Source organism: Narcine bancroftii, chromosome 9 (genome assembly GCF_036971445.1).
Source record: "Narcine bancroftii isolate sNarBan1 chromosome 9, sNarBan1.hap1, whole genome shotgun sequence".
In the NCBI taxonomy this organism is placed as follows: domain Eukaryota; kingdom Metazoa; phylum Chordata; class Chondrichthyes; order Torpediniformes; family Narcinidae; genus Narcine; species Narcine bancroftii.
Window position 1 is genome coordinate 10,231,995 of NC_091477.1, and position 18,706 is coordinate 10,250,700.

The 18,706-nt window shown below is 42.5% G+C and overlaps 1 long non-coding RNA gene across 4 annotated transcripts in view; it reads right to left on the reverse strand.

The window, feature by feature from the left end:
- The window catches only part of LOC138743183 (uncharacterized), an 18,397-nt gene extending 476 nt beyond the window's left edge, over positions 1-17,921 (reverse strand). Inside the window, exons 1-3 of one of the 4 annotated variants that reach the window (XR_011344694.1) lie at positions 17,799-17,899; positions 15,128-17,230; positions 1-402 (exon numbers count right to left, since the gene is read on the reverse strand). The exon at positions 1-402 is cut by the window's left edge and continues 476 nt beyond it. This is a non-coding gene — a long non-coding RNA (uncharacterized lncRNA). Of the gene's footprint in view, positions 403-11,141; positions 11,272-15,127 lie in introns of all 4 variants that reach the window. The other 3 variants (XR_011344696.1, XR_011344695.1, XR_011344693.1) reach the window with 3 other exon arrangements.
- Positions 17,922-18,706: the final 785 nt, after the last annotated feature.

Below are 18,706 nucleotides of genomic sequence, written 5' to 3' on the forward strand. Positions count from 1 at the left end.
GACAAGGATTTCATCAATACAGATAAAATAAATATTTTTCATGAATATGAGAATCCCAGGTAGTTAGAGTGAGCAGTTCCTTTGGTTGTTCAGCATTCTCACTGCCCATGGGAAGATGCTGTTTCTCCTGTATCTCATTCCCAGTGTGAGTAGCTGAAAGATGCTGTGTGCAGGATGGAAGGGGACCTCAATGATTCTTGTGTTCCCTCTTCAGGCATCGATAGGTCACATTGATGGGGCGAGCGAGTCTCCAGTGATTCTGTCTCCCACTGTTATTATCCTGTGGATTGACCTCCAATCCTTTTCTCTGCATCAACTGTACCACACTGTAGAAGGTTGACATGATGGTTTCTGGTAGCATTGCCCGCTTCAGTCTTCTCAGGAACTGCAGTAACTGCTTTTCTGACAATGTAACAAAATTCAAGTTAAGGAAAAGTGCATCCTTGTGACTTGATATTTCTGAGTATTTTATAAATATTGATGTGAAAACTAACATAAAAGTCCAAAAGTTCTCTCATGTTCAAAGGAAATAATAAAGGAAGTGGCAGCCCAAAATTAATTTCCCCCCATGTGACTTGGTAACCAAAACATAGTTAGAATGCTCAATTTGTTTGGCTTGGTTGGAATAAATATCATTTATATAAGAGTTTAAGAACATAAGAAAGAGGAGCAGGAGTAGGCCAGTGGCCTTTCGAGATTGGCTCATCTCCACCTACCTGCCTTTTCCCCATATCCCTTAATTCCCCTACTGTAAAAAATCTATCCAACTTTGCTTTAAATATGTTTACTGAGTCACCTCTCCTGCTTCAATGAGAAGTGAATTCCACAGATTCGCCATCCTCTGGGAAAACCAGTTCCTCCTCCACTCTGTCCTAAATCTACTACCCTTGATCTTGAGGCTATGTCCCCTAGTTCTGGTCTCTCTCACCTATGGGAACAACTTAACTACATCTATCTTACCTATGGCTTTCATAATTTTATTGGCTTCTATAAAATCCCCTCTCATTCTAAATTCCCGTGAGTACAGTCCCTGACAACTCGGTCTCTTATAGGCTAACTTGTGGAAATAAAAAAAATTATAAAATAAAATAAAATTCTTCATGGTAAATATGAATTTCCTGAAATCATCAGTGATATTTATACTTTAGAACAAGGAAATGTTTATGCTGATTTTATCGTGACTTTTGGACATCCCAAAGCACTTCAGAGCCAATGGCATATTTTGGATTGCAATGTAGACTATTATATTACACAAGGTTAAAATAATGGCACCAGGAAATCACACATCAAATGCAGAGGATAACAAATGCAAAATTGAAGGACTGCCCCCCAGCCCTCCCACCCCCCCCCCCCCCACCCCTGAGACTGACATAAAGGTTATTACTCTATGGGACTTGCAATTCCTTAAACATTTCATTGGTTCTGAAATACTTTGGGATGTTCAGAGGTCACAAAATGATTTACATTAAAAAATCCGTGTTCTACTACCTGAATGTTGCCAGTGATATTATTAATTATATTTCATTATACCTTACACAATGCTGAAATTTTGGTCATTGTTGTTCGAGTTTCATTGGGGTGGCACGTTTAACGTAGAGGTTAGTGCAATGCTCTTATAGTGCCAGAGAATAGGGTTCAAATCTGGGGCCGTCTGTAAGGAGTTTGTACAGTCTCCTTGTGTCTGCATGAGTTTTTCTGGGTGCTCCATTTTCCTCCCTCCATCCAAAAACCTACAGGGGTTGTAGGTTAATTTGGGTCCAATTGAGCACCACAGTTTTAAATGGCTGGGATCTGCTTCTACAATGCTGTAATTAATTTTTTAATAGTTTGATATTTGTATCATAAGACAAAACCATTCCAAATTAATGGTTAGCGGGTGCTTTAACAGTGGAGATAACTCAAAGCACCTATCTGGTGATGGTCTCCACAGATATGTTGACACTTGGGTCTATGTGGTGTAAGTTGACCTTTGCTTTATCTTTGCCTCTCCTTCTTGTCCTCCCATTTCTCTTTTCTCTCCTTTACTCTTGAACTGCCCTTGGTTCACCTTTCTGTTACTAATGGGATCTCTCTAGGTGTTTACTGAAAGACCCCTTTGTGCCTCCTTTTCTGCAAGTAGCATCCTGAGCTGTTTCACCTTGCTCATTCAACAAGTTGTATATCCCTATGGAAGTTCATCTTGAAAGCCACCTTGCTGCCCTGTGAAGTTGGTTCTCTGGCCACTGCATCGTAATTGCATGCTCTCATTTCCCTGAAAGATGTTCTTGAGCTCATTACTAAGGTCATTATTGTATGTAACTATATTGTGTTGCATTAAAATGTTATCACAAAAGGAGTAATGTTTCCATATTTTTGTTCTTTACATTGCCAACCACTATGAAACACGAAAGTCTGCAGTAAAAACCCACAGAATTGCTGGAGGAACTCTGCCAGTCTCACAGCGCCCATAGGAGGTAAAGATGTATTGCCATTTCAGCCCTGAGTCCTTCTTCAATGTATAAGCAAAGAATGGGAAGGCGTCAGACTAAAGACCAAAGAATGGGAGGGGGAGGAATCCAGACCACCATCAGGTGTTAATTGGATATGATATCTCTGTCTCAGAGGGAAGAGAGAATCAGAATTTATTGTCGAGAACAAGTCACAAAATTTGTTGTTTTGGGGCAGCGTCACAGAGCAAACATTTATATAAACCACCTTTCAAAAATAATTTTTTTAAAAGAGTGTATGAAAAGTAAGGCAGTGCCTTTGGTTCATCGATTGTTCAGGAATCTGACGGCAGCAGGGAAGAAGCCGTCCTTGTGCCGTTGAGTACTCGTCCTTTGGCTCCTGTACCTTCTCCCCATAGTTGCAGAGTGAAGAGGGTGTGGCCTGGGTGGTGGGGGTCCTTGAGGATAGAGGCTGCTTTTTTAAGACACCACCTCCTGTAGATGCCCTTGATGAAGTGAAATCTGGTGCCTGTGATGTCGCAGGCTGAGTTAATAACCCTCCGGAGATCTTTCTTGTCCTGAGCATTGGCACCTCAAGTGATGCAGCCAGCCAAAATTCTCTCCACGGTACACCTGTAAAAGTTTTTGAGAATCTTCGATGACATACAAAGAAAGAGAGAGAGAGAGAAAGGTGACAGGAGGAAGAATGGGGGGGAGGGGTGTGTTAATGGAAATGAGAGAAGTCACTATTAATGCCATCTGGTTGGAAGGTGCTCAGATGGAAGATAAGGTTTTGTTTCTCCATTTGTGCGTGGTCTCAGGACATGAGAGCATGGGCGGGCATGTCAGCAAGGGAATGAGGCAGGGAATAGAAATGGGTGGCCACTGGGAGATCTACGCTATTGTGGCGGACAGAGCAAAGGTGCTCAACAAAGTGATCTCCAAATCTGCATCCAGTCTCTTCCTGATTCCCATGTATTCTGTCCTCTCCATCATCGTCAAATGCAAGGAGCTAATGGAAGTATCACTGTGATTGAGACAAGCTGCTGCTCTTCTTCTCTACGTGGTCATCAAGCCAAGACAACCATAACCTCCACCTCACCCCCACTATCCCTCAGCACTTCTCTCCTTCTAAAGCATGCTCCAGCTTCCCTCCTTAAAGGAAATGAAAATGGCGAAGCTTCCGGAGCTCCCTCCACCATGCAATCCAGGATGGCAATGTGGGCGGTGCTGAACACGCACTTCTCCCTGTTATAGGTGAGGTTTAACACCTCTGCCATCAAAGGCATCTACAAGAGGCATGAATGGTGGTAGACTGACTTCAGGTCAATGGTGGAAAAGATCTGGTACTGGGCTAAATCACTGACCGTATCAGTGATTCGGGGCAGAGGGTAGGCGTCCAGCTGGGTGTACCGGTTGATGGTCTGGCTATAATTATTGACCATCCTCAGTTTGCTGTCCCCTTTTACTACTAGCTCCTCAGCTGTCCAGGTGCTATGGCTGGGTCTATAACTCTCTCCGCCAGGAGCCGTTTCACCTCGGCCTTGATAAAGGCACAGAACTTGGGCTTGACCAGTAGCCTGAACCCTTGGTATGTCTTCGCCCCCCCCCCCCCACTGTCAAGTTCATTGAGCAGCACCCTTGTGCCATGATCAAGTGGCTCTGGGGTGCAAAAGTGATGTGGAAATGTGCAGGGTACATCCTGAGTTTCATTGTCCGGACTACATTTGGGTGCACAAAGCTCTCATTACTAATGCTATCAAACAGGCATTTTGTACCTTCCAGTTGACAGCAATGTCCATCATTGAGTGCCAGACTCTGTGGGGAATGCCCTCCGTCAGCGTGGCGGATGCTTGGACTACCTTGGGGTCCGAGTCACTGTTCCCTGACGGTTGAAGTAAGCAGCCGGTGGGTGGCCTTTGAAGCGTGGGGTGCGACGATTGCACATGTTGACCACGATGTCTGGTTGGCGTGCCAGGGTGGCATGGGTCAGTGCAGCTGGGGAGTTGGCTAGCCCATGATGGCGGCACCAAGGGGACGCATGTGGCTTGGCTCGGCACGGTGGCCTGGCCGGAAGTGATGTCATCCGTGCGGGCGGATCCAACCAGAAGTGACATCATCGGTGTGGGCGGAGGTTGGGTGGCGAAAGATGGTGGCACCCGTGGTGAGCACAAGGCGGTAGCGTGATTCGACGGCTGGGCTGGAAGTGACAGTGTGGGCAGAAGCGACGGGCAGGGTAATGGCGACACCTGGCACTCGCACATGGAGGGTTCAGGGAGTTGGGAGGTGCTCCTGGATGGTCACAGAAGGATGCAGTGCTCCCGGTAGGTTTGAAGAAGCACACTTTAGTGAAGAGGCCTTTCTTCATGCATCAGAAGCAGTGCGGGTTCCTCACGGGGCGGTTCTTGCGGGAGCACCTGTCTGACTCAAACCAGGACCCACAGTACATTCAGCTGCAGCTGGTGTCGGTGGCGGCGATTGTCCCTTCAGTGACTGCTGCTGTCGTCGGCCAGGCTGGTGAGTGGGGAGGCGAGCATCAAAGATCTCCACATGGAGAGCTGCAACTTCTAGGGAGCAGATCACTTCCAAGATCCTGATTGTTCTCCTCCAACAGTCTCTGTCGGGTTGCTCTCGACCGCCGCCCTCGCACGCATCCATCGCGGACGAGCCACTCCACTTCCCCAGCAGTCATGCCATCTTCAAGGGTGCACAGGTATGCTAGCTCTCGTAGAGCCCTCAGGAAAGCATCAGCCACCTCACCTGGCTACTCTACTCTGATGAGTACCGGGCAGAGAGTATATTTGTTGGGGATCAGTACATACCTTCCAGGGTGACCATTGTAGGCTCAAAGTCTCTGCAATCTCTGATGGCCTGGAAAACATGGGGGCCCAGCTTGGTATGAAGGGCCATGTGCTTTTTTGGTTCGTATTGATGACCCCTGCTTGTTGTGGATGATCACCTCGATTGCATGCTTCCACATCTCGAAGTATGCTGGAACCTCCAGGTGCTGAGTGTCTATGTCCAGCCTTTCAAGGGTGAGGAATCTTTCCATAGTCCTCAGATTTTAGGCTGATTAAATTGTGGTGCAGCAAACAAACACAAAACTCGAGAAGGCTGTACTACAGGCTTCAATCAGCTTAAAGTAGAACACCAGATCTGAGTAGCCTATGGTTCAATGTACCCATCTGGTTTAGGAAGGGGCTTACCTGCAAGTTCATTGGTTGTCCCCCTGCAGTCAGCCAGTAGGAGTGCGACCAATATAGTGGTTGTATCACCACAAGTGGCTGTTTTGATCTTTAACCTTTTTCTCCATGAATCTCCATCAATAATTAATTAAAAAATACTCTAACAAAGTGCTTAAAATTGAGTATGCAAGGAATGTTTTTTTAATCCCTCTAAGTATGAACGACCACCTTCTGAAACTCAAAAGGCCAAAGCAAGTTCTGTTCAAAATATACTCAAGCAGAATTGTGACTTTTTAATCAGTGTAGCGTTTGCAGGAGACTGCAGATGCTGGAATTAAATTTAAATTATGCATACAGTGTGGTATTATAGTTCTTGTGTCAGTAGGGAGATGGTGAGTCTCACATCACCATCTCATAATTTCTGATTCTTTACTTTGGAGGAAGAAGGGGAAGTTTGGGGATTTTATATAACAATGTACAGCACAGAAACAGGCCAGTTCTGCCCTACTAGTCCGTGCCAAATATCTTCTCCCACCTAATCCCACTGATCCACATTCACCCCATAACCCTCCATACCTCTCCCGTCTATGCACCTATCCAACATTTCCTTAAATATTAACATTGATCTCGCTTCTTCCACAACTGCCGGAAGTTCATTCCACACCCCCACCACCTTCTGCATGAAGACATACCCCCTCATGTTTCCCCTAAACTTTTCCCTTTTATTCTCAAACCATGTCCTCTTGTTTGAATCTCTGCCACTCTCAATGGAATAAAGCCTATCCACATTGACTCTTTCTTTACCACCTTATAATTTTGAATACTCTATCAAATCACCCCTCAATCTACACTCCAGGGCATAAAGTCCCAACCTTCTCAACCTTTCCCTGTAACTCAAACCCTGAAACCCCGGCAACATTTTCGTTATCTTCCTCTGCACTCTCTGTCTCTTCTGTTTATATCCTTCCTGTAATTTGGTGACCAAAACTGCACACAGTATTTCAAATTTGGCCTCACTAATGCCTTATGTAATTTCAACATAACACTCCAACTCCTCTGTTCTACACTCTGATTTATGAAAGCCAACATGCCTTCATCACCATCCTCTCTGCATGTGATTTAACTTTCAGGGAATTATGTACCATGACTCCTAAATCCCTTAGATCCACTGCACTCCTCAATTGTCTACCATTTAATGTGTATCACCTATTTTGATTAGTCCTACCAAAATATAGCATCTCACATGATCTGCCATCTTTCAGCCCACTCTCTAACTGTCCTATATCATGCTGTAAGATTTCATAATCTTCCTCACTCTCCACAACACCACCAACCTTTGTATCCTCTGCAAATTTACTAATGGAATTTGCCACCATATTATCTAGATCATTAATATATATGACAAACAGCAGTGGACCCAGTACCGAACCCTAAGTCACTCCACTCATCACTGGGCTCCAATTTGACAAACAATTTTCCACCACTACTCTCTGGCATCTCCCATCCAACCATTGTTGAATCTATCTCATTACTTCATCATTAATACCTAATGCTTCCACCTTCTTTACTAACTTCTTATGGGCAACCTTATCAAAAGCCTTACTGAAGTCCAAATAGACAACATCCACCGCCTTCCCCTCATTAACCTTTTTAGTAAATTCCTCGAAAAACTCTATAAGATTTGTTAGACGTGATCTACAAATACAAAACCATGCTGACTATTCCAAATTAACCCCTTGTTTTTCCAAATAGTTGTATCTACCATCTCTTAGAACACTTTCCATTAATTTACCCACCAACGACGTCAGACCTATAATTAAATTAGTATTAGTTGGATTGATATCTTTAATCAAAGTTGGGCGTGTGTGATTCTTATTGAAGGACTTTCATTTTGAATAATTTTTCATTTTAATTTTGCTAACTTGATATTGATTTAAAATCCCCAAATTCTCCAAGTACAATAGAAATAAACTGGTCAGTCTCTTTCACAAAACTAATTCAAAGAAAACTTAACTAAATAATATCCAGCTTGCATTTAAATTTAACTTCATAATTCACCCAATATGTTATTGTAGTAATGGTTTTAGTGTAATAAAATTACATAACTAAAATAGTTTAATCTAAGCTTTGCTTTTAGACAACAAGATCACACAAAAGTTCACAGGCTGCAGAATGTGGCAGACCTGGCCAAGTTCTTTACGGGAACTGACCTCCATCCACTGAAGACATTGATGTGAGATACTGCTGAAGATGGCAACCAACATCAGAAGCCTAAAGACTGTTGGTTCAAGAATACTTTTAACCATATAACCACTTACAGCACAGAACAGGCCAGTTTGGCCCTACTAGTCCATGCCGTAACAAATTCCCACCCTCCTAGTCCCACTGACCAGCACCCAGTCCATACCCCTCCAGTCCTCTCCTCTCCATGTAACTATCCAGTCTAAAATGTAAACAATGATCCCGCCTCAACTACGTCTGCCGGAAGCTCATTCCACATCCCTACCACCCATTGCGTCAAGAAATTTCCCCTCATGTTCCCTTTATAATTTTCCCCCTTCAATCTTAAACCATGCCCTCTAGTTTGAATCTCCCCCACTCTTAATTGAAAAAGCCTATCCACATTTACTCTGTCTGTCCCTTTTAAAATCTTAAACACCTCTATCAAGTCCTCCTCAATCTTCTACGCTCCAGAGAAAAAAGCCCCAGTCTGCACAACCTTTCCCTGTAACTCAAAGCTTGAAATCCTGTCAACATTCTCGTGAACCTTCTCTGTACTCTCTCTATTTTGTTTATATCTTTCCTATAATTTGGTGACCAAAACTGTACACAGTACGCCAAATTTGGCCTCACCAATGCCTTGTACAATTTCATCATAACCTCCCTACTCTTGAATTCAATACTCCGATTTATGAAGGCCAACATTCCAAATGCCTTCTTCACCACACCATCTACCTGAGTATCAGCCCTGAGGGTACTATTTACCATCACTCCTAAATCCCTTTGTTGCTCTGCACATCTCAATAGCCTACCATTTAATGCATATGACCTATTTAGATTTGCCTTTCCAAAATGTAACACCTCACACTTATCTGTATTAAATTCCATCAGCCATTTCTCAGCCCACACCTCCAGCCTTCCTAAATCACCTTTTAATCTACAGTAATCTTCCTCACTGTCCACAACACCACCAATCTTTGTATCATCCACAAACTTGCTTATCCAATTCTCCACCCCAACTTCCAGATCGTTAATATATATGTAACAAACAATAGTGGACCCAGGACCGATTCCTGAGGAACTCCACTAGTCACCGGCCTCCAATTGGACAAACAATTTTCCACCACTACTCTCTGACACCTTCCATCCAACCATTGCTGAATCCATTGCACTACCTCCTTATTTATACCTAATGCCTCCACCTTTTTTCCTAACCTCCTGTGGGGAACTTTGTCAAAAGCTTTACTAAAGTCTAAATAGACAACATCCACAGCTTTCCCTTCATCAACCTTTTTTGTAACCTCCTCGAAAAACTCAAATCAGGTTTGTCAAGCATGATCTACCCCTGACAAAACCATGCTGATTACTCCCTATCAATCCCTGTACCATGTAAATACCATCCCTCAGAACACTTTCCATCAACTTATCCACCACAGACATCAGACTCACGGGCCTATAATTCCCAGGTTTACATTTGGACCCCTTCTTAAACAGCGGAACCACATGCGCCACCCTCCAATCCTTTGGCACTACCCCTGTGACCAGTGACATCCTAAATATCTCTGTTAATGGCCCCACTATCTGTCCACAAGCCTCCCTGAGTGTTCTTGGGAATATTTTGTCCGGTCCCGGAGATTTATCCACCTTTATCTTTTTCAACACAGCCATCACTACCTCCTCAGTTATCCTTATATGCTTCATGACCTCCCCACTATTTTTCTTTACTTCAACTTCAATTTCTAATTTCTTGAATCTCCCTGTACATGGTTAGGGTAATGGTTAGTGCAATGCTGTAACTGTGCCAGTGACCGAGGTTCAAATCCGGCATTGTCTGTAAGGAGTTTTTATATGCTTTTCTCGTGTCTGCGTGGGTTTCCTCCGAGTACTCCGTTTCCTCCCACCATTCAAAAAAGGTACCGAGGTTGTAGGTCAATTGGGGAGCATGGACTCATGGGCTGAATGAGTTTGTTACAATGCTGCAAGTTGAAATTTAAAATTTATTCCAACGATAGCACTGCTCTGAGACAACCAAAGATCTATCTGCTCCATTGTAACAGCACATTTTATGTGCACTTGTGCAACTGTGACTATTTAGCTCTCCTTTTATATTAATTATCTTTTTTCTCTCTTGCATTGTGTTAATTTAATATACAGCATATGTATTGTTAATATATTTTATGTTCCTGTGTAGCTACAGCAAGCAAGAATCTGCATTGTACTTCTAAACTCTCATTCCCTCATAAACTGATATCTTACACATTAAGATAGGAAAGTGGGGAAATGCCTAGTTGTGACTCTTAACCAAATTATATGATGATATATAATAGTGTTCAGTGGTCAAATAGACATGTATGATGAATAGTAGGGCCCCAGGGACTATTGAGGAACAAACAGACAAAGATCCCTGAAGGTAAGCAGTAGGGTGGTGAAATAAGTGCAACTGGTTGTTTGCTTTTGTTCACCAGGCCTTCTAGTTTAAGAGCCAGGAAGGCTTCAAACAAAATGGAATATTGTATTCATTTCTGCTCACGGCAGTGTAGGAAGGTCATGATGGCACTGAAGAGGATGCAGAAAAGGTTCAACAGGATAAAATATTTCTTGCCTGTGATGAAATATTTCATTACTGAGGGGAGTTTGTTTAAGCTGGGTTTATAGGGTGGCACAATCGGCACAACACTATTACAGCACCAGTGACCCGGGTTGAATCCGGCGCTGTCTGTATGGAGCTTCTCGTGACTGCGTGAGTTTCATCCACGTGCTCTGTTCCCTCCCACAGTGCTCAAAAGAACCGAGGTTATAGGTTAATTGGGGTAATAGGGCAGCACGGCTGGTGGGCCAGAAGGGCCTGGAACTGAGCTACTAATTTCCTGGAGCAGAGAGGCTCTGGAGAAGCTGATTGAGGCACACAAAATTATGAGAAATGGAGATAAGATAGGTCATGAGAAATTTTGCCCCATGGTTGATGTATCCCAGAGGCATTAGTTTATGATGAAGAATAACAGATTTAAGACAATCTGCCAGAAAAGGTGATCTCATCGATATTAACGATTTGGATGATTATTAACATGATTCACAAATTTGCTGATGACATCAAACTGCTGGTGGACAGTGAGGAAGAGAATCTGGGATCATTATAGGATTGCGCTCAACCAAAGAGGCAGACGTGGAATTTAACTTGGACAAATGTGATGTGTTGCCTTTTAAGTCAAGCCAGGCAGGATTTAAACAGTAAATGGGAGGCCGTAGAACATAGATTTCTAGGCATTCGGGTACATGGTGACATGGTGGTGAAGGTGTTTGGCATGCTTACCTTCATTGGTCAGGGCAGTGAGGACAGAGAATAGAACACCATATTTCAGCTGTACCAGACATTGGGAAGGTTACATTTGGAGTATTATGTGCAATTCCAGTCACTCTGGCTCAAGAAAGATGTCATTCAGCTGGAAAGGATACAGAAAAGATTAATGAGCATATTACCCAGCTGGAGAATTTGAGGCTGGACAGGCTGAGACATTTTAGTGTAGGAGCCTGAGGAGTGATCTTATAAGGTGAATGGTGTCAGCCTTTTTCCCAAGATAGGGGAATCCAAAACGAGAAGGCACAGACTGAGAAGGGAAACATTTAAATGGGATCTTCTCAGAGCAGCAATGTTTTATATAGGGGATGGTGGGCACATGAAATGAGCTGCCAGAGGACGTTGGAGAGCGAGGTACACCCTTAATAGTTGCTTGGACAGGTATTAAGAAATGTATGGAGGAATATGGGCCAAACACAAGCAAGTGGGACGAGGTTGTATGGACAATCTGGTTGACATGGATACATTGGACTGAAGGGAACTGCATAGATTTCTGACTATCACTCCTTTTGTAAAAAATCTGGATGAGTCCTTGAATCGCAAAGGCACAAAAAAATGCAGTAAATGCAGCTTCCAGAGAAGGCTGAGTACCTCCAGCATTTACCATATTAACCTCCTCTGGACATTGCAAAACTGACTGAGCTCCTCTAGCATTTACTGTGTGTTTTAACTGCAATCACTTTATATGTGGCTACGGACCAAGTCGAGATGAATGGGATTGGAAAAGTTGGAACTTGATGGTCATTGTTTCCGAGTTGTCTAACAGAGTAGATCATGATGGCCTGATGAAACCTGTGAGTGGCTTTAAGTGAGATTAATGGTCAAGAACATATACAACACAGAAAAGGAGGATAGGTTCAGATTGACAGTCAAAGAGACTGTATCTTTATACTCATTTCACTCATCAGCATGGGCAGACTGTAATGACAAGGGTGTTTGCCCCAGTGGAATATATCAATAGTACTGAGGAGGTGATAACAGACAGCTTTGTCTAAATATCTCCAGTGACTTCACCTGGTCCACCCACATCAATGCAATGGCCAAGAATGTGCATCATGGAAAACATCCTATCTGGGTTCATCGCTGTGTGATTATGGGAACTTCTCCACCAAAACCACAAGAAACTGCAAAAAGTTCTAAATGTGTGTCAGTCCATCACACACCACTGCCTCTGACTCATCCGACTCCATCTCTATCTAGGAAGAGCAACCAACATGTTAAAAGATTCATCTCATCCCAGCCACAATCAATTCTCCCTCCCCTTCCCATTAGGAAGATGATTCACGAACATGAAATTACGTATCTCTTAATACCAGGACAGTTTCTTTCCTAGCATTATCACACTCTTGAATGAACCCAAAAATAGTATGCTGGCTTTGCTGCACATCAACTGATTGCTCACTGTACTGTGTATGAGAGATCGAATTGGTCTGCATGCGAAACAACATAAATCACTGCATCTTAATACTTGAAGGTGCATTGAAAATTCCTTGGAGTGAAATTACAGGTTTGCCACATGAGGAGACATTAGGCCTGCATTCTTCACCAGTTTTTAAAAATGACGTGATTTTATCAATAAAACTTACAGAATTCTCAAGAGGGTGGATGGAGAAGAGGATGTTTCATATTCAGGGTGTGTGAGGGGACTATGTCCTACGAGGTGAGATGAAGCAGGGTACACCAATACTTAGCAGAGTTCAGAAGAATGAGGAGTGACTCAATGAACAAAATTCTTACGGGGCTTGACAGAGTAGTGCAGAGTGTATGTTTTCCTTGGCTGGTGAGACTGAGAAGGAGCAACATGGCGAATGGAATGGATATGGAACAGGTTTTTATTCAGAATGGCAAGTGGGCCTTATGGCAAACCTCTTCCATGTAGACCCTCTGGATAAAGTTTGGAATATCTTCCCAAACTCAGAGTACATCGAGTTTTTAAACTGTCAGCAACAAAGATGATAGCAGGTGTTTCAATGCAATTTCAAGAGTTACATTGATATAGTTTAATATTTTTGGGTGCAGATAAATGGTGAGTAATGAGTTTATTGTCATACAAAAACAGGCAGGCACCTGAATCTATAGGCAAAAGATAGGCTGTTCTTTGCTCATACCTTGACAAAGAGCTCAGGCCCAAAGCAGATGCAATGTGACTTGCTGAGTTTCTCCAGCATGTTTGTGAACTGCGTAAGTGCTGTGAGGGCCTGATACATAAATATCCCAATTACTGATAGGCAGACCAAAGATGCCATCTTTAATGTGCTGAGGACCAAACAAGTCTGGTGTGGGATATTTTTGATTTATTTCACAAAGGTGCAAAATAATATAACTGGAGATTCTTGATGCTTGGTTTGATATGAGCAAATTAGCATAGGTGTGTGGTCTCGTGCTTGTCTGATGCATTCGAGAATGTTCCATGCTCATGTTAGTTTACAAGCCACATCACTTGAACAGAATTAAAGCATGAAAGTCTGCAGACAATGGCACATCTCTTGAATGGCCAAGCATGCTCGACGTGTCAGATGCTTACCCATGCTTCTATTCCATAAGATTATGCTGGCCCTTTTCCTCAACATTGGGTATTAAGATAAAGGGAAGGGAGGGAGTATAGAGAATAGGCTAGCAGAAACTGGAGAAATCAATGTTAATGCCACCCAGTTGGAAATGGAACTCTTTTTTTGTCTTCTTTCCTCCAGTTCTCCACCTCTTCCCTCTCCATTCAAAGAGCCAACCCTCCTCCCTTGCTTTCTGGTGGCCCCTCCGTCCCTTATCCACCTATTAGATTCTGCCTTTGGGACAGTGCTCCTCCCCCCTACCCCTACTCCTATCCCCCTCCACCATTTTATTCGCGCACTTGCTGACATTTTTCCATACCTAGATGAAGGGCTCATGCCCAAAACATTGGTGCTGTATCTTTATCTTTGCTATACTAAGAACACTTTTTGACCTGCTGAGTTTCTCCAGCATTGTGTTTTCACATCTCTTGAGCTGCCTCATGTGAGGCACCCATCTGGCCCATGGGTCCACCATGTCCAATTACACCCATTTGACCTACAACCTCCGTATGTTTTGAAGGGTGAGTGGAAACTAAAGTGCCCGGAGGAAACCCACACTCACGGGGAGAATGTACAAACTCATTACAGGCAGCGCCAAATTCGAACCCAGGTCACAGGCGCTGCACTAGCTAGCCGTGACGCTAACCATTCCACAATTTAGAAGCAATGTCACAGACTGAAAATCGGGGGTTAACCATTTAGTAAGATGAGAGGGTTGTTAACTCAGCCGGTGACATCACTGGTGCCAGACCTCACTCCATCGAGGAGATCTACATGAGATGGTGTCTTAAAAAATCAGCCTTTATCCTCAAAGGACCCCCCCCCCCCCACTTCACTCTGCTACCATGAAGGAGGTACAGGAGCCTAAAGATGAGCACTCAACGGCACAAGGGCAGCTTCTTACTGCTGCCATCAGATTCCTGAATGATTAATGAACCAAAGGCAGTGCCTTTGGTTCAATACTTAGTCTTTTCATGCACTATTTTTATTTTTTGTTATATACTTTTTAGTGTTGTAAGATGGTTTGTAATATGTATGCTTGCATCACGAGAATACCGCAAAATACCGAATTCCAAGACTATAAATTCTGATTCTGATATCCCATGCCAATAGGACGGTGGAATATCAAACTCTACTGGTAACTGTTGAAAGATCAGATTTTATTTATTTTGTGTTTATTATCTGTACTTAGGAGACCAAACATTTGCAGCTACTTGCCAATTAGTCTAGTTTACGGATACTATTGTGAACCTGCTACAATGTCTAAAGTGTGTTACAGTTCAAACAAGCTGCAGCCCTTTTATTAAAATATTCAGATAAATATGGAGACAATATGTGACTTGATCTTATTGGTAACTAACCCCAATCTGAGAATGTAAAATCATTGCTTACCTTTTCTCCATATTCAGGTATCTTCTTTCATATACAGTGAAATCCCTGTTATCTTGAATTGAAGCAATGGGTAGCCTCAAGCAACCGGCAGAAAAATTGCACAAAGTAAATGGGTAAAAAAAAATGAACAGATAAAATTGGCGCATCTCGCCATTAGTTTACCAGTCACACAACATGCAGTCTCAAGCAATTGGAAAATTCACATCCAGCATCTATCCATTCCCATAGCTGCCGGATACCAGGGATATTCATCCCGCAACATGTTGGAAACATCTATTCTTGGATCCAACATTTAGTGGTGGGTTCTTGGGTGTGTCCTCATCATTACCTGAAGTGTGTTCACAAAGATCTGTTGAAACTTTTCTTTGAATTTTGTATACAATCAGCGATCAGCTGTGTGTTTCTGATCAATTTTCATCAACAGAAGTGTTTACTCACTGTTGTGAAATCTATGGCTGCAGAGTTCAATGTTCAATCCTCGTTGCGATATTTGCAATCCTGTTGTAAGCAGGTGATTTAACAACATTGTGACAGATGTGCTCTTGTGGATTGAAACAATATTTTTAATGCAGTTGTAAATTCATTTTAGCTTCAGATGTTAACTAAACAAAGCTAACTTAGTCAGCATTTCTTTCTGTTGCAGATCACATTCATGGGAAGACTTACAAGGATGCGCGGTTTATGCAGTAGTCTTATGTCTAAAATTATGTGCAATATACTGGTCAGACTAATCCATTCTTTTCATTTCTGGGCAACTTGAAAGATAGTGTATTTTACAAGGGCAGAGAATCAATCAATGATGCAAAACCTGTCACTGTCGGTTAAGCTCTTTATTCCTGCCATAAAAAAACCTAACCATGACAAGGTTGGGTTTCCTCAGGGGTTTTTTTTAAACTAAGGCATAATTTCTTGTGATAGGAAATAAGACAAAGATAAGAAAGATGGTTAATCACGTTAGATATCGAAGTTCATTTGTTTATTGAGCTATCATGTTCCATTGTAAATATGGTTGGTAGCATTTGTTCATATATTTTAAGAACAAATCTTGAACAATTGTGGATTTGGAATACTTCCTCTTCAAGTAATATTAAACAAATATAATTTCTCTATTTTTCATTTTCTCTGCTTTCATTTTACTTGTCCAAACACTTTTATTTTCCAAAGTAAATTAATTTGTACATAAGACAAAGGAAGTACCTGTAACCGAAGGGCTCCAGGGTAGCAGTGGAGAATTGCAGTACTGTGAGACATGCCCAAAAGTCAAACTGTACTAGTGGAGAGAAAACAATTGATAGCATCACAGATGGAAGCAGAGTGGCCAGCTCTGATACAGACGCAAGGAAGTTGGAACATTTAGTGTTGAGTCCAGAAGGCTACGACATGCCCAGATAGAAGATGAGGTGTTGCTCATGTTGGCATTGCACCAGTGTTGGTAGAGTAGGTTAAAGAGGGGAGTAGAATAGAAAATTAAAGTGACAGGCAAACAGAAGCTCAGGGTGGTGTCTGGAGGCTAAACCCAGGTGCTCCACAAAACAAGCATTCAATCTCTGTTATGTTTAGAGGGGACTACATCATCAACACAGCCAAAATAGATTTTAACATTCCTTAATCAATGCCCTTTGACATCCTAAACTTCAGATAACTGGCTGAATGCTATAAGAAGAGTGGACCTAAAGGGCCTGTTTCCATGCTATACAGCACAATGATCTAGATTGGATACAATTCCAATTTTTGCAGTCAGTGAACTTTATATACTTTATGTGTTCTTTATCTTTGCTACATAAAGTACACTGTTTGACCTGCTGAGTTTCTCCAGCACTGTGTTTTTACTTCAACCACAGTGTCTGCAGACTTTTGTATTTTACTACAGTTCCAATATTTCCAGGTCATCCCTCAGTTGGGTGATTGCATCCATAAAAAAACCCATTCACTACAAAAACCCATTTCACAGAGGCTTCACTGTTTTTATGAGGCAATGTTCAGCTCATCACTGCTCACCCTTGAATGTTAGTCAGTAACACTGCACACCTGGCACCTAATCTTCATGCTCATCATGGCTGCTGCGTGTTGGATCTCCCCATTCATTTGAATGGGACCGCCGAACTGGAGGGGAATATAAATGTAGGTAAGTAGTTGTTATCTTTATATTTTTTATATTAGCCATATGTGTTTGTAAACATATTATTTTGGGTTTTTTTCACCTAGCTGTATCTATTTGAATTACTTTAATATCTCTGGTTACTAGAAGAGGTTGAAATTTAAAAAAACACATACTAGAGGAACTTAGTAGGTCTTATAGCGGAACAGTCGCAGTCTTTCGCGTTTCACTCCAGAAGGAGTTGAAAGAACATTTCAGTCGGGGTGGCCAAACTATTTTGGTTGTGGGCCACGTACAGAAAAATATTAGGAGTCTCAGGCCAAGCGCAACATTAAATATAGCAATTTTCAACCGCTGTCAGCCTTTTAACAGGCTGCTTAAAGCCTAAGAGCTGAAGGCAGTCAGACTGGATAGTTTGACCCCGTGGGCCAGCGCTGAGACTTTGCTTCCTGCAGGTCAGCACCATTACAGCGGCTCCCTCAGTGCCTCCATTTTCTTTCTCTAAAGGGTCACTTAAAAATGGGCTGCAGTTGGCCCAGGTCCATAGTTTGGCCACCCCTGATTAAAGTGTACCAGCTGTCAAAAGGCCACCAGGCCAGATAGGGGCTGATCTTTGGGTCCACTGCCTCAGAGCCAATGACCGCTTACAGAGCCCTCCGTTCTCAGACAGCTGCAGCACAGAGGAGTCTCGATCAATTGGACCCGCAGATTTATCGTCTGATCTTGCGATCGTGCACCAAACATGGAACAATTTGTGCATGTTCCACGCGACTAATGACACTTTTAAGAATGTCAGCTGTGTTTATTTAGTCTTAAAAACAAATTTTGCAAGGGCAACAGACAGTTATTGTTTAACATGAACTCTAACCCTAAAAAAGCGACAGATTTTATGGTGATTGCCCATGAAGTTGGCCTAGGGAATTAGGCTAAGAAAGAAATAATATGCAGTACAAAGTGAAAACAAAAATCTCAAAAGCGCTGGGATATTTATAGCATCTGTCACCTGTCTTGCTCAGAATGAAATTATTGATGGTGGTCAAAATCTGGTAAAAATCGGTGGCTGCATTTTAAAGGAAGCAATTTTTAAAGAGACTTTACGAAGTCAGCACCTGAAGGAATTAAAGTTGTAGATGCGCATGAAGTAAAATTCAAGACTAACATTCAGTGATGAGCTGAACATTGCCTCATAAAAACTGCTCCACTGATGTCAGTGAAGCCTCTGTGAAATGGGTTTTTGTAAGTGAATGAGTTTTTTTTATGGATGCAATCACCCAACTGAGGGACGACCTGGAAATAATGGAACTGTAGTAAAACACGAAAGTCTGCAGACACTGTGGTTGAAGTAAAAACACGGTGCTGGAGAAACTCAGCAGGTGTCCTTTATGTAGCAAAGATAAAGACACATAAAGTATATAATGCTTTATGAAGTAAGATGCACATGTTTTGGAGGTTTGGAAGATTTTGAAAGTCAGGATGGACAC